Genomic DNA, 16,117 nt, shown 5'->3' with positions numbered 1-16,117 from the left:
CAAAAACGCATTTCTCAAGCATGTATTCAAATGAATTTTATCCTTTTCTTTTGTTTTGTCTTCTTCATATTCAGGTTCAGAGTTCATATTCACAATAACTGAATCATTTTTCATTTTAATGTTCTGTTTTTCTGTATCACAAATTTTTCCGCGATACGGTTCAGTTGTAGATTTCTCAGATTTCCAACTGATATTTGACACATCCCTTAACTCGCCATTTTGAATATCTTTCACTTCGTTAACTATTTTCTTGATCAGTAATGTATTCCTTCTGTTCAGTTCATTATTTTTCAATTTCCTCAATCCCGATATCAAAATCACCTTCTCATTCATTATGTTCATGTTTTGAATAGTTCAATTACGAAAAAGATTGAAATTTTTCACTATGCAAACACGTTATTCACAGAATGCCTTTCACGAAAATACTGAGGTAATTTTTAAGTTTCAGGCAACTTATATATAGCTCTTCTTTCTATAATGACTCAATAAGAGAAAGTCATCAAATATGCATTAGCTCCAATTGGTGGAAATATGAATGTTATCTTTTCAATTGAAAATGTGGTGCGATAACAAAATTCTTGATGTTTGCAGATAAATTTCTTCGAATGTGATATGCAACATCTGTTGAAAGAATTTATTGAGTATAATTTTTTATAACTGTGATGGGTTTGTTCATTCACCGTCCTATTTGTGTTGTTATTTAATTTTTTTTTGTTTCATATAATTTTTGTTATTGGTTTACGTCCCATCATTTCAGGATATAAAAAAAATTCAATAATCGTTTTTATAGAAATTCATATGTTAAATTTTATTATTATTCAGATACATCAACTAATCGAACAAAGTACTAATCAATGATACAACAAATGTTCTTATATACATCATTTTTATGGTTTTTTGAAGAGTAATTTATTTAATTCAATAACGTGAAATATAACATCATTATAGAGCTCGATTTGGAATTTTGAAATAGAAATTTTGATGTCTACGAAAATTATTTCTTTTCTTTTTTAAGGTTACACTATGTTGATTAAATTTTTCGGTCTTAAAACCCTTTTTCATTTGAGATGCTGTAATTTCAAGAATTTTCTTGATCAAAAACGCATTTCTCAAGCATGTATTCAAATGAATTTTATCCTTTTCTTTTGTTTTGTCTTCTTCATATTCAGGTTCAGAGTTCATATTCACAATAACTGAATCATTTTTCATTTTAATGTTCTGTTTTTCTGTATCACAAATTTTTCCGCGATACGGCTCAGTTGTAGATTTCTCAGATTTCCAACTGATATTTGACACATCCCTTAACTCGCCATTTTGAATATCTTTCACTTCGTTAACTATTTTCTTGATCAGTAAACTATTTCTTATGTTCAGTTTATGATTTTCCAATTTGCTCAATCCCGATTTCAAAATCACCTTCTCATTCATTATGTTCATGTTTTGAATTGTTCAATTACGAAAAAGATTGAAATTATTCACTATGCAAACACGTTATTCACAGAATGCCTTTCACGAAAATACTGAGGTAATTTTTAAGTTTCAGGCAACTATAATGACTCAAAAAGATAAAGTCATCAAATATGCATTAGCTCCAATTGGTGGAATTATGAATGTTATCTTTTCAATTGAAAATGTGGTGCGATAACAAAATTCTTGATGGTTGCAGATAAATTTCTTCGAATGTGATATGCAACATCTGTTGAAAGAATTTATTGAGTATAATTTTTTATAACTGTAATGGGTTTGTTCATTCACCGTCCTATTTGTGTTGTTATTCAATTTTTTTTTTGTTTCATATAATTTTTGTTATTGGTTTACGTCCCATCATTTCAGGATATAAGAAAAATTCAATAATCCTTTTTATAGAAATTCATATGTTAAATTTTATTATTATTCAGATACATCAACTAATCGAACAAAGTACTAATCAATGATACAACAAATGGTCTTATATACATTATATTTATGATATTTTGAAGAGTAATTTATTTAATTCAATAACGTGAAATATAACATCATTATAGAGCTCGATTTGGAATTTTGAAATAGAAATTTTGATGTCTACGAAAATTATTTCTTTTCTTTTTTAAGGTTACACTATATTGATTGAATTTTTCGGTCTTAAAACCCTTTTTCATTTGAGATGCTGTAATTTCAAGAATTTTCATGATCAGAAAGGCATTTCTCAAGAATGTATTCAAATGAATTTTATCCTCTTCTTTTGTTTTGTCTTCTTCATATTCAGGTTCTGAGTTCATATTCACAATAACTGAATCATTTTTCATTTTAATGTTCTGTTTTTTCTGCATCACAAATTTTTCCGCGATACGGCTCAGTTGTAGATTTCTCAGATTTCCAACTGATATTTGACACATCCCTTAACTCGCCATTTTGAATATCTTTCACTTCGTTAACTATTTTCTTGATCAGTACAGTATTCCTTATGTTCAGTTTATGATTTTTCAATTTCCTCAATCCCGATTTCAAAATCACCTTCTCATTCATTATGTTCATGTTTTGAATTGTTCAATTACGAAAAAGATTGAAATTATTCATTATGCAAACACGTTATTCTTAGAATGCCTTTTACGAAAATACTGAGATAATTTTTAAGTTTCAGCTAACTATAATGACTCAATAAGAGAAAGTCATCAAATATGCATTAGCACCAATTGGTGGAAATATGAATGTTATCTTTTCAATTGAAAATGTGGTGCGATAACAAAATTCTTGATGGTTGCAGATAAATTTCTTCGAATGTGATATGCAACATCTGTTGAAAGAATTTATTGAGTATAATTTTATATAACTGTAATGGGTTTGTTCATTCACCATCCTATTTGTGTTGTTATTTAATTTTTTTTTTGTTTCATATAATTTTTGTTATTGGTTCACGTCCCATCATTCCAGGATATAAGAAAAATTCAATAATCGTTTTCATAGAAATTCATATGTTAAATTTTATTATTATTCAGATACATCAACTAATCGAACAAAGTACTAATCAATGATACAACAAATGGTCTTATATACATTATTTTTATGGTTTTTTGAAGAGTAATTTATTTAATTCAATAACGTGAAATATAACATCATTATAGAGCTCGATTTGGAATTTTGAAATAGAAATTTTGATGTCTACGAAAATTATTTCTTTTCTTTTTTAAGGTTACACTATATTGAATAAATTTTTCGCTCTTAAAACCCTTTTTCATTTGAGATGCTGTAATTTCAAGAACTTTCTTGATCAGAAAGGCATTTGTCAAGCATGTATTCAAATGAATTTTATCCTTTTCTTTTGTTTTGTCTTCTTCATATTCAGGTTCAGAGTTCATATTCACAATAACTGAATCATTTTTCATTTTAATGTTCTGTTTTTCTGTATCACAAATTTTTCCGCGATACGGCTCAGTTGTAGATTTCTCAGACTTCCAATTGATATTTGACACATCCCTTAACCCGCCATTTTGAATATCTTTCACTTCGTTAACTATTTTCTTGATCAGTACAGTATTCCTTATGTTCAGTTTATGATTTTTCAATTTCCTCAATCCCGATTTCAAAATCACCTTCTCATTCATTATGTTCATGTTTTGAATTGTTCAATTACGAAAAAGATTGAAATTATTCATTATGCAAACACGTTATTCTTAGAATGCCTTTCACGAAAATACTGAGGTAATTTTTAAGTTTCAGGCAACTTATATATAGCTCTTCTTTCTATAATGACTCAATAAGAGAAAGTCATCAAATATGCATTAGCTCCAATTGGTGGAAATATGAATGTTATCTTTTCAATTGAAAATGTGGTGCGATAACAAAATTCTTGATGTTTACAGATAAATTTCTTCGAATGTGATATGCAACATCTGTTGAAAGAATTTATTGAGTATAATTTTTTATAACTGTGATGGGTTTGTTCATTCACCGTCCTATTTGTGTTGTTATTTAATTTTTTTTTGTTTCATATAATTTTTGTTATTGGTTTACGTCCCATCATTTCAGGATATAAAAAAATTCAATAATCGTTTTTATAGAAATTCATATGTTAAATTTTATTATTATTCAGATACATCAACTAATCGAACAAAGTAATACTCAATGATACAACAAATGTTCTTATATACATCATTTTTATGGTTTTTTGAAGAGTAATTTATTTAATTCAATAACGTGAAATATAACATCATTATAGAGCTCGATTTGGAATTTTGAAATAGAAATTTTGATGTCTACGAAAATTATTTCTTTTCTTTTTTAAGGTTACACTATATTGATTGAATTTTTCGGTCTTAAAACCCTTTTTCATTTGAGATGCTATAATTTCAAGAATTTTCTTGATCAGAAAGGCATTTCTCGAGCATGTATTCAAATGAATTTTATCCTCTTCTTTTGTTTTGTCTTCCTCATATTCAGGTTCCGAGTTCATATTCACAATAACTGAATCCTTTTTCATTTTAATGTTCTGTTTTTCTGTTTCACAAATTTTTCCGCGATACGACTCAGTTGTAGATTTCTCAGATTTCCAACTGACATTTGACACATCCCTTAACTCGCCATTTTGAATATCTTTCACTTCGTTAACTATTTTCTTGATCAGTAAACTATTCCTTATGTTCAGTTTATGATTTTCCAATTTGCTCAATCCCGATTTCAAAATCACCTTCACATTCATTATGTTCATGTTTTGAATTGTTCAATTACGAAAAAGATTGAAATTATTCACTATGCAAACACGTTATTCACAGAATGCCTTTCACGAAAATACTGAGGTAATTTTTAAGTTTCAGGCAACTTTAATGACTCAAAAAGATAAAGTCATCAAATATGCATTAGCTCCAATTGGTGGAATTATGAATGTTATCTTTTCAATTGAAAATGTGGTGCGATAACAAAATTCTTGATGGTTGCAGATAAATTTCTTCGAATGTGATATGCAACATCAGTTGAAAGAATTCATTGAGTATAATTTTTTATAACTGTCATGGGTTTGTTCATTCACCGTCCTATTTGTGTTGTTATTTAATTTTTTTTTGTTTCATATAATTTTTGTTATTGGTTTACGTCCCATCATTTCAGGATATAAGAAGAATTCAATAATAGTTTTTATAGAAATTCATATGTTAAATTTTATTATTATTCAGATACATCAACTAATCGAACAGAGTACTAATCAATGATACAACAAATGGTCTTAAATACATAATTTTTTGGTATTTTGAAGAGTAATTTATTTAGTTCAATAACGTGAAATATATTATCATTATAGAGCTCGATTTGGAATTTTGAAAGAGAAATTTTGATGTCTACGAAAATTATTTCTTTTCTTTTTTAAGGTTGCACTATATTTATTGAATTTTTCGGTCTTAAAACCCTTTTTCATTTGAGATGCTGTAATTTCAAGAATTTTCTTGATCAGAAAAGCATTTCTCAAGCATGTATTCAAATGAATTTTATTCTATTCTTTTGTTTTGTCTTCTTCATATTCTGGTTCTGAGTTCATATTCACAATAACTGAATCATTTTCCATTTTAATGTTCTGTTTTTCTGCTTCACAAATTTTTCCGCGATACGGCTCAGTTGTAGATTTCTCAGATTTCCAACTGATATTTGACACATCACTTAACTCGCCATTTTGAATATCTTTCACTTCGTTAACTATTTTCTTGATCAGTACAGTATTCCTTATGTTCAGTTTATGATTTTTCAATTTCCTCAATCCCGATTTCAAAATCACCTTCTCATTCATTATGTTCATGTTTCGAATTGTTCAATTACGAAAAAGATTGAAATTATTCACTATGCAAACACGTTATTCACAGAATGCCTTTCACGAAAATACTGAGGTAATTTTTAAGTTTCATGCAACTATAATGACTCAAAAAGATGAAGTCATCAAATATGCATTAGCTCCAATTGGTGGAATTATGAATATTATCTTTTCAATTGAAAATGTGGTGCGATAACAAAATTCTTGATGGTTGCAGATAAATTTCTTCGAATGTGATATGCAACATCTGTTGAAAGAATTTATTGAGTATAATTTTTTATAACTGTAATGGGTTTTTTCATTCACCGTCCTATTTGTGTTGATATTTAATTTTTTTTTTGTTTCATATAATTTTTGTTATTGGTTTACGTCCCATCATTTCAGGATATAAGAAAAATTCAATAATTCTTTTCATAGAAATTCATATGTTAAATTTTATTATTATTCAGATACATCAACTAATCGAACAAAGTTCTAATCAATGATACAACAAATGGTCTTATATACATTATTTTTATGATATTTTGAAGAGTAATTTATTTAATTCAATAACGTGAAATATAACATCATTATAGAGCTCGATTTGGAATTTTGAAATAGAAATTTTGATGTCTACGAAAATTATTTCTTTTCTTTTTTAAGGTGACACTATATTGATTGAATTTTTCGGTCTTAAAACCCTTTTTCATTTGAGATGCTGTAATTTCAAGAATTTTCATGATCAGAAAGGCATTTCTCAAGCATGTATTCAAATGAATTTTATCCTCTTCTTTTGTTTTGTCTTCTTCATATTCAGGTTCTGAGTTCATATTCACAATAACTGAATCATTTTTCATTTTAATGTTCTGTTTTTCTGCATCACAAATTTTTCCGCGATACGGCTCAGTTGTAGATTTCTCAGATTTCCAACTGATATTTGACACATCCCTTAACTCGCCATTTTGAATATCTTTCACTTCGTTAACTATTTTCTTGATCAGTACAGTATTCCTTATGTTCAGTTCATGATTTTTCAATTTCCTCAATCCCGATTTCAAAATCACCTTCTCATTCATTATGTTCATGTTTCGAATTGTTCAATTACGAAAAAGATTGAAATTATTCACTATGCAAACACGTTATTCTTACAATGCCTTTCACTAAAATACTGAGGTAATTTTTAAGTTTCAGCTAACTATAATGTCTCAATAAGAGAAAGTCATCAAATATGCATTAGCTCGAATTGGTGGAAATATGAATGTTATCTTTTCAATTGAAAATGTGGTGCGATAACAAAATTCTTGATGGTTGCACATAAATTTTTTCGAATGTGATATGCAACATCTGTTGAAAGAATTTATTGAGTATAATTTTTTATAACTGTAATGGGTTTGTTCATTCACCGTCCTATTTGTGTTGATATTTAATTTTTTTTTTGTTTCATATAATTTTTGTTATTGGTTTACGTCCCATCATTTCAGGATATAAGAAAAATTCAATAATCGTTTTCATAGAAATTCATATGTTAAATTTTATTATTATTCAAATACATCAACTAATCGAACAAAGTACTAATCAATGATACAACAAATGGTCTTATATACATCATTTTTATGGTTTTTTGAAGAGTAATTTATTGAATTCAATAACGTGAAATATAACATCATTATAGAGCTCGATTTGGAATTTTGAAATAGAAATTTTGATGTCTACGAAAATTATTTCTTTTCTTTTTTAAGGTTACACTATATTGATTGAATTTTTCGGTCTTAAAACTTTTTTCATTTGAGATGCTGTAATTTCAAGAATTTTCATGATCAGAAAGGCATTTCTCAAGCATGTATTCAAATGAATTTTATCCTCTTCTTTTGTTTTGTCTTCTTCATAATCAGGTTCTGAGTTCATATTCACAATAACTGAATCATTTTTCATTTTAATGTTCTGTTTTTCTGCATCACAAATTTTTCCGCGATACGGCTCAGTTGTAGATTTCTCAGATTTCCAACTGATATTTGACACATCCCTTAACTCGCCATTTTGAATATCTTTCACTTCGTTAACTATTTTCTTGATCAGTACAGTATTCCTTATGTTCAGTTCATGATTTTTCAATTTCCTCAATCCCGATTTCAAAATCACCTTCTCATTCATTATGTTCATGTTTTGAATTGTTCAATTACGAAAAAGATTGAAATTATTCATTATGCAAACACGTTATTCTTAGAATGCATTTCACGAAAATACTGAGGTAATTTTTAAGTTTCAGCTAACTATTATGACTCAATAAGAGAAAGTCATTAAATATGCATTAGCTCCAATTAGTGGAAATATGAATGTTATCTTTTCAATTGAAAATGTGGTGCGATAACAACATTTTCGATGGTTGCAGATAAATTTCTTCGAATGTGATATGCAACATCAGTTGAAAGAATTTATTGAGTATAATTTTTTATAACTGTAATGGGTTTGTTCATTCACCGTCCTATTTGTTTTGTTATTTAATTTTTTTTTGTTTCATATAATTTTTGTTATTGGTTTACGTCCCATCATTTCAGGATATAAGAAAAATTCAATAATCGTTTTTATAGAAATTCATATGTTAAATTTTATTATTATTCAGATACATCAACTAATCGAACAGAGTACAAATCATTGATACAACAAATGGTCTTATATACATTATTTTTATGGTATTTTGAAGAGTAATTTATTTAATTCAATAACGTGAAATATATTATCATTATAGAGCTCGATTTGGAATTTTGAAAGAGAAATTTTGATGTCTACGAAAATTATTTCTTTTCTATTTTAAGGTTGCACTATATTGATTGAATTTTTCGGTCTTAAAACCCTTTTTCATTTGAGATGCTGTAATTTCAAGAATTTTCTTGATCAGAAAAGCATTTCTCAAGCATGTATTCAAATGAATTTTATTCTATTCTTTTGTTTTGTCTTCTTCATATTCTGGTTCTGAGTTCATATTCACAATAACTGAATCATTTTTCATTTCAATGTTCTGTTTTTCTGCATCACAAATTTTTCCGCGATACGGCTCAGTTGTAGATTTCTCAGATTTCCAACTGATATTTGACACATCCCTTAACTCGCCATTTTGAATATCTTTCACTTCGTTAACTATTTTCTTGATCAGTACAGTATTCCTTATGTTCAGTTTATGATTTTTCAATTTCCTTAATCCCGATTTCAAAATCACCTTCCCATTCATTATGTTCATGTTTCGAATTGTTCAATTACGAAAAAGATTGAAATTATTCACTATGCAAACACGTTATTCACAGAATGCCTTTCACGAAAATACTGAGGTAATTTTTAAGTTTCAGGCAACTTATATATAGCTCTTCTTTCTATAATGACTCAATAAGAGAAAGTCATCAAATATGCATTAGCTCCAATTGGTGGAAATATGAATGTTATCTTTTCAATTGAAAATGTGGTGCGATATCAAAATTCTTATGCATTAGCTTCAATTGGTGGAAATATGAATGTTATCTTTTCAATTGAAAATGAGGTGCGATAACAAAATTCTTGATGGTTGCAGATAAATTTCTTCGAATGTGATATGCAACATCTGTTGAAAGAATTTATATTGAGTATAATTTTTTATAACTGTAATGGGTTTGTTCATTCACCGTCTTATTTGTGTTGTTATTTAATTTTTTTTTGTTTCATATAATTTTTGTTATTGGTTTACGTCCCATCATTTCAGGATATAAGAAAAATTCAATAATCGTTTTTATAGAAATTCATATGTTAAATTTAATTATTATTCAGATACATCAACTAATCGAACAGAGTACTAATCAATGATACAACAAATGGTCTTATATAAATTATTTTTATGTTTTTTTGAAGAGTAATTTATTTAATTCAATAACGTGAAATATAACATCATTATAGAGCTCGATTTGGAATTTTGAAATAGAAATTTTGATGTCTACGAAAATTATTTCTTTTCGCGATACGGCTCAGTTGTAGATTTCTCAGATTTCCAACTGATATTTGACACATCCCTTAACTCGCCATTTTGAATATATTTCACTTCGTTAACTATTTTCTTGATCAGTAAAGTATTCCTTATGTTCAGTTTATGATTTTTCAATTTCCTCAATCTTGATTTCAAAATCACCTTTTCATTCATTATGTTCATGTTTTGAATTGTTCAATTACGAAAAATATTGAAATTATTCACTATGCAAACACGTTATTCACAGAATGCCTTTCACGAAAATACTGAGGTAATTTTAAGTTTCAGGCAACTTCTATATATCTCTTCTTTCTATAATGACTCAATAAGAGAAAGTCATCAAATATGCATTAGCTCCAATTGGTGGAAATAGGAATGTTATCTCTTCAATTGAAAATGTGGTGCGATAACAATTTTCTTGATGGTTGCAGATAAATTTCTTCGAATGTGATATGCAACATCTGTTGAAAGAATTTATTGAGTATAATTTTTTATAACTGTAATGGGTTTGTTCATTCACCATCCTATTTGTGTTGTTATTTAATTTTTTTTTTGTTTCATATAATTTTTGTTATTGTTTTACGTCCCATCATTTCAGGATATAAGAAAAATTCAATAATCGTTTTTATAGAAATTCATATGTTAAATTTTATTATTATTCAGATACATCAACTAATCGAACAGAGTACTAATCAATGATACAACAAATGGTCTTATATACATTATTTTTATGTTTTTTTGAAGAGTAATTTATTTAATTCAATAACGTGAAATATAACATCATTATAGAGCTCGATTTGGAATTTTGAAATAGAAATTTTGATGTCTACGAAAATTATTTCTTTTCTTTTTTAAGGTTACACTATATTGATTGAATTTTTCGGTCTTAAAACCCTTTTTCATTCGAGATGCTGTAATTTCAAGAATTTTCTTGATCATAAAGGCATTTCTCAAGCATGTATTCAAATGAATTTTATCCTCTTCTTTTGTTTTGTCTTCTTCTTATTCAGGATCTGAGATCATATTCACAATAACTGAATCATTTTTCATTTTGATGTTCTGTTTTTCTGCATCACGAATTTTTTCGCGATACGGCTCAGTTGTAGATTTCTCAGATTTCCAACTGATATTTGACACATCCCTTAACTCGCCATTTTGAATATATTTCACTTCGTTAACTATTTTCTTGATCAGTAAAGTATTCCTTATGTTCAGTTTATGATTTTTCAATTTCCTCAATCCCGATTTCAAAAGCACCGTCTCATTCATTATGTTCATGTTTTGAATTGTTCAATTGCGAAAAAGTTTGAAATTATTCACTATGCAAACACGTTTTTCACAGAATGCCTTTCACGAAAATACTGAGGTAATTTTTAAGTTTCAGGCAACTATAATGACTCAATAAGAGAAAGTCATCAAATATGCATTAGCTCCAATTGGTGGAAATATGAATGTTATCTTTTCAATTGAAAATGTGGTGCGATAACAAAATTCTTGATGGTTGCAGATAAATTTCTTCGAATGAGATATGCAACATCTGTTGAAAGAATTTATTGAGTATAATTTTTTATAACTGTAATGGGTTTGTTCATTCACCGTCCTATTTGTGTTGTTATTAAATTTTTTTTTCGTTTCATATAATTTTTGTTATTGGTTTACGTCCCATCATTTCAGGATATAAGAAAAATTCAATAATCGTTTCTATAGAAATTCATATGTTAAATTTTATTATTATTCAGATACATCAACTAATCGAACAAAGTACTAATCAATGATACTACAAATGGTCTTATATACATTATTTTTATGGTTTTTTGAAAAGTAATTTATTTAATTCCATAACGTGAAATATAACATCATTATAGAGCTCGATTTGGAATTTTGAAATAGAAATTTTGATGTCTACGAAAATTATTTCTTTTCTTTTTTAAGGTAACACTATATTGATTGAATTTTTCGGTCTCAAAACCCTTTTTCATTTGAGATGCTGTAAATTCAAGAATTTTCTTGATCAGAAAGGCATTTCTCAAGCATGTATTCAAATGAATTTTATCCTCTTCTTTTGTTTTGTCTTCTTCTTATTCAGGTTCTGAGTTCATATTCACAATACTGAATCATTTTTCATTTTGATGTTCTGTTTTTCTGCATCATGTATGTATATCTGTATGTTTATTGACAATTGTCTTAATAAACTTATTGATTGATCACAAATTTTTCCGCGATACGGCTCAGTTGTAGATTTCTCAGATTTCCAACTGATATTTGACACATCCCTTAACTCGCCATTTTGAATATCTTTCACTTCGTTAACTATTTTCTTGATCAGTAAAGTATTCCTTATGTTCAGTTTATGATTTTTCAATTTCCTCAATCCCGATTTCAAAATCACCTTCTCATTCATTATGTTCATGTTTTGAATTGTTCAATTACGAAAAAGATTCAATTTATTCACTATGCAAACACGTTATTCACAGAATGCCTTTCACGAAAATACTGAGGTAATTTTTAAGTTTCAGGCAACGTATACAGGGTGTTTCATCATAAACTGGCAAACATATATATTCGTGTAGAGGACATCGGGAGAATCATTTTTGCCTTATACAATATATCCCGTTTTCGACGCATAAGCGAGATTCTTATGGCTGTTGTCAGTTTTGTATAACACTCAAAGAAACGGTTTTTGGTCAAATCTCAGTATTTTTGGGTCCTCTATTCAGAAAAGTTGATGAAATCCGAAAAAAGAATTACAAAATGGCGGAAAACCTGCAACGTTCCAAATTTTTTTTTTCCGGTGTTCAAATTGAATTTTAGTTTCTGAATGAACACAATTTTCTAAGAATTTCTGTGCAAAAATTTTTTCAAAAATCGAACACAAATTTTTTTTTACATGTCTACAGCGATAAAAAAATTTCACCCGAAATGGATGAAATTTTGTACAATTGTACTCCTTCAATTATCAATCACGAATATGAAAACAGAATTGTAAAATATTAAACGGTTTCGTTACTACAGCCATTCAAATGTTTCGTTCAAACCTCCAAAAAAAATTTAGAATGGCTTCTTAGAGTCAAAATTATTGAATTATTGCTATTTCCAAAAATTCCGGATGCTAAAATGTATTTATACAAAAAAAATTCGGTGAAACTTAGTTGGGAGTCGAACCCTCGATTCCAACGTAAGTATTAATGAAGAAATTAAGACAGTTCTGATATTCGTTGCTAAGCAACGGAAGTTCGTAGCTCATAGAATTCTACTGGTTATTTGAATTTCACTGAATATAATCTGACTCAGCGGAAAATCTTCAAGAAGATCTGGCAGAATCTCCGTCAGGAAGTGATAATAGCCGTTTCCAGTCAATGTTTGAGGAAGAATGTATGGTCCGATAATGAATTTATTTTTTATTCCCGCCCAAACATGAAAACCTCTTCTGGCTATTTTTTGATACCGTAGCATGCGGATTTTCTCTATGCCATAAAATATTATTTTTTTCTGTTGAAGAAACCATCCCTATGAAAAGTGTCATAGCTTCATCCGTAAATAAAATTTGATGGAGAAAATCCCTATTTCCACGTACTCTTCTCAAAATAAACTGACAGAATTATTTTCTTCTATGAAAATCACCGTCTTCTAAAGTTTGGCAAAGTTGGAAATGGAACGGATGGAAGCTGTTCCTTTTGAGTACTCTCCAAACAGTAGTTTTACTTTTATTCACTGGAGGGTGGTTCGAAAGAGTTCTTGTTGAAATCATTGGGTTATCTCCTACTAAATTAAGGATGCGATCATCGTTTGTTCTTATTGTTTCCTTCTTTTTCCGGTGCAAACTTCCTTCTTCACGTAATTTGCGTACTGTTTCATAAAAAGTTTTGAAGTTTGTCAAATTTCTGCTTGGAAATCTGCGGGAGTAAATTTCCCATGCTTTTCTGCCTGAGCAATTCGCTTCATAATAAGCCTTCACAATATCATTTTTTTCCAAAAGAGAATATTTCATTTTCGTTTCCAAACAAATTCGTGTCACGATACTTGCGAAATTATATTCAGTGAAATTCAAATAACCAGTAGAATTCTATGAGCTACGAACTTCCGTTGCTTAGCAACGAATATTAATATCCTTAGAACTGTCTTAATTTCTTCATTAATACTTACGTTGGAATCGAGGGTTCGACTCCCAACTAAGTTTCACCGAATTTCTTTTGTATAAATACATTTTAGCATCCGGAATTTTTGGAAATAGCAATAATTTAATAATTTTGACTCTAAGAAGCCATTCTAAATTTTTTTTGGAGGTTTGAACGAAACATTTGAATGGCTGTAGTAACGAAACCGTTTGATATTTTACAATTCTGTTTTCATATTCGTGATTGATAATTGAAGGAGTACAATTGTACAAAATTTCATCCATTTCGGGTGAAATTTTTTTATCGCTGTAGACATGTAAAAAAAAATTTGTGTTCGATTTTTGAAAAAATTTTTGCACAGAAATTCTTAGAAAATTGTGTTCATTCAGAAACTAAAATTCAATTTGACCACCGGAAAAAAAAATTAGGAACGTTGCAGGTTTTCCGCCATTTTGTAATTCTTTTTTCGGATTTCATCAACTTTTCTGAATAGAGGACCCAAAAATACTGAGATTTGACCAAAAACCGTTTCTTTGAGTGTTATACAAAACTGACCACAGCCATAAAAATATTGCTCAAAATTGACGTTTAACACCCTGTATCTCGCTTATGAGTCGAAAACGGGATATATTGTATAAGGCAAAAATGATTCTCCCGATGTCCTCTACACGAATATATATGTTTGTCCAGTTTATGATGAAACACCCTGTATATAGCTCTTTTTTCTATAATGACTCAATAAGAGAAAGTCATCAAATATGTATTAGCTCCAATTGGTGGAAATATGAATGTTATCTTTTCAATTGAAAATGTGGTGCGATAACAAAATTCTTGATGGTTGCAGATAAATTTCTTCGAATGTGATATGCAACTTCTGTTGAAAGAATTTATTGAGTATAATTTTTTATAACAGTAATGGGTTTGTTCATTCACCGTCCTATTTGTGTTGTTATTCAATTTTTTTTTGTTTCATATAATTTTTGTTATTGGTTTACGTCCCATCATTTCAGGATATAAGAAAAATTCAATAATTGTTTTTATAGAAATTCATATGTTAAATTTTATTATTATTCAGATACATCAACCAATCCAACAAAGTACTAATCAATGATACAACAAATGGTCTCGTAATATAATATAATATAATAATATATTTATTTCCATAATCAAAACATACATTGAAAAGAAAATACGTCAATATAACTAAATAAACTATGCAAAACTAAAACGTTCAGATTTGAAAAACAGAAATCAAGTACTCCTCGACATTGTATGATTCCAGATTTATCAATAATTTTTTGATTTGATTTTTGAAAAGGTTTCCTTTTAGTATTTGATAACTCCTCGGAAGCTTATCAAACAGCTTCAAGCACATATATTCCACATTTCTCTGCGTCAGTGAAAGTGAATATCTGGGAAAGTGAAACGGGTGGATGCGCCTTGTTCTATTGGAATTTTCATATTCCCGAAACAGATCATGGTTGTTCTTAAAAAATAATGAGCATTTTAGAATATAAGTTCCTGCAGTAGTAAGTATTCCCTGACTTTTAAAATGTCCGCGACAAGATGTCCTCGCAGTGAAACCAAGCATGGTTCTGAGTGCTCTTTTTTGGACCACAAAAATCCTCCCAACATCCGAACCGTTACCCCAAGCTATGATTCCATAGGACATGATCGAATGAAAATTAGAGAAGTACACTGTCCTCATAACCTTAGAGTCGGACTGCAATGCCAAAACACGGAGAGTGTAGAGAACAGAGATTAATTTACTACGCAATGAGTTGATATGTTCCGACCAATTCAGCTGATGATCAATTAGAACACCCAGGAAGCTAGTACTGGCGGAAACCTTCACAGCTTGTCCAGAGAGAACAATATTTTCTGGTTTATTAATTCTTGAATGCGAAGTACTGAAAACAACACATTCCGTTTTGCTTGAATTAATGGTTATTTTATTTGAATAACACCAATTTGCGATGGCATAAAAGCCTCTTTCAGCCATCATGACAACCTCCGAAATACTAGAAGCCGCCACCAGTAGATTGGTATCGTCCACAAACATGACGACCTCCGGATCCAACCGCACATCTGCAGACAAATTATCACGCAATTCTATTTCCCTACTCTCTGGTGTGCTCCTAACAGGTAGCACACTCATATCTGACCGAAGTTCATCCTTCAACAAAATGTTGTCTGGTAGGTTCTTCTTCTTCTTCTTTCTCTATGATAGGCACAATTGCCTGTTTATTCTTCATAACCCGCCTACTC

This window comes from Harmonia axyridis, chromosome 2 (assembly GCF_914767665.1).
Source record: "Harmonia axyridis chromosome 2, icHarAxyr1.1, whole genome shotgun sequence".
Classification (NCBI taxonomy): Eukaryota; Metazoa; Arthropoda; class Insecta; order Coleoptera; family Coccinellidae; genus Harmonia; species Harmonia axyridis.
This window is presented reverse-complemented; position numbering follows the sequence as displayed.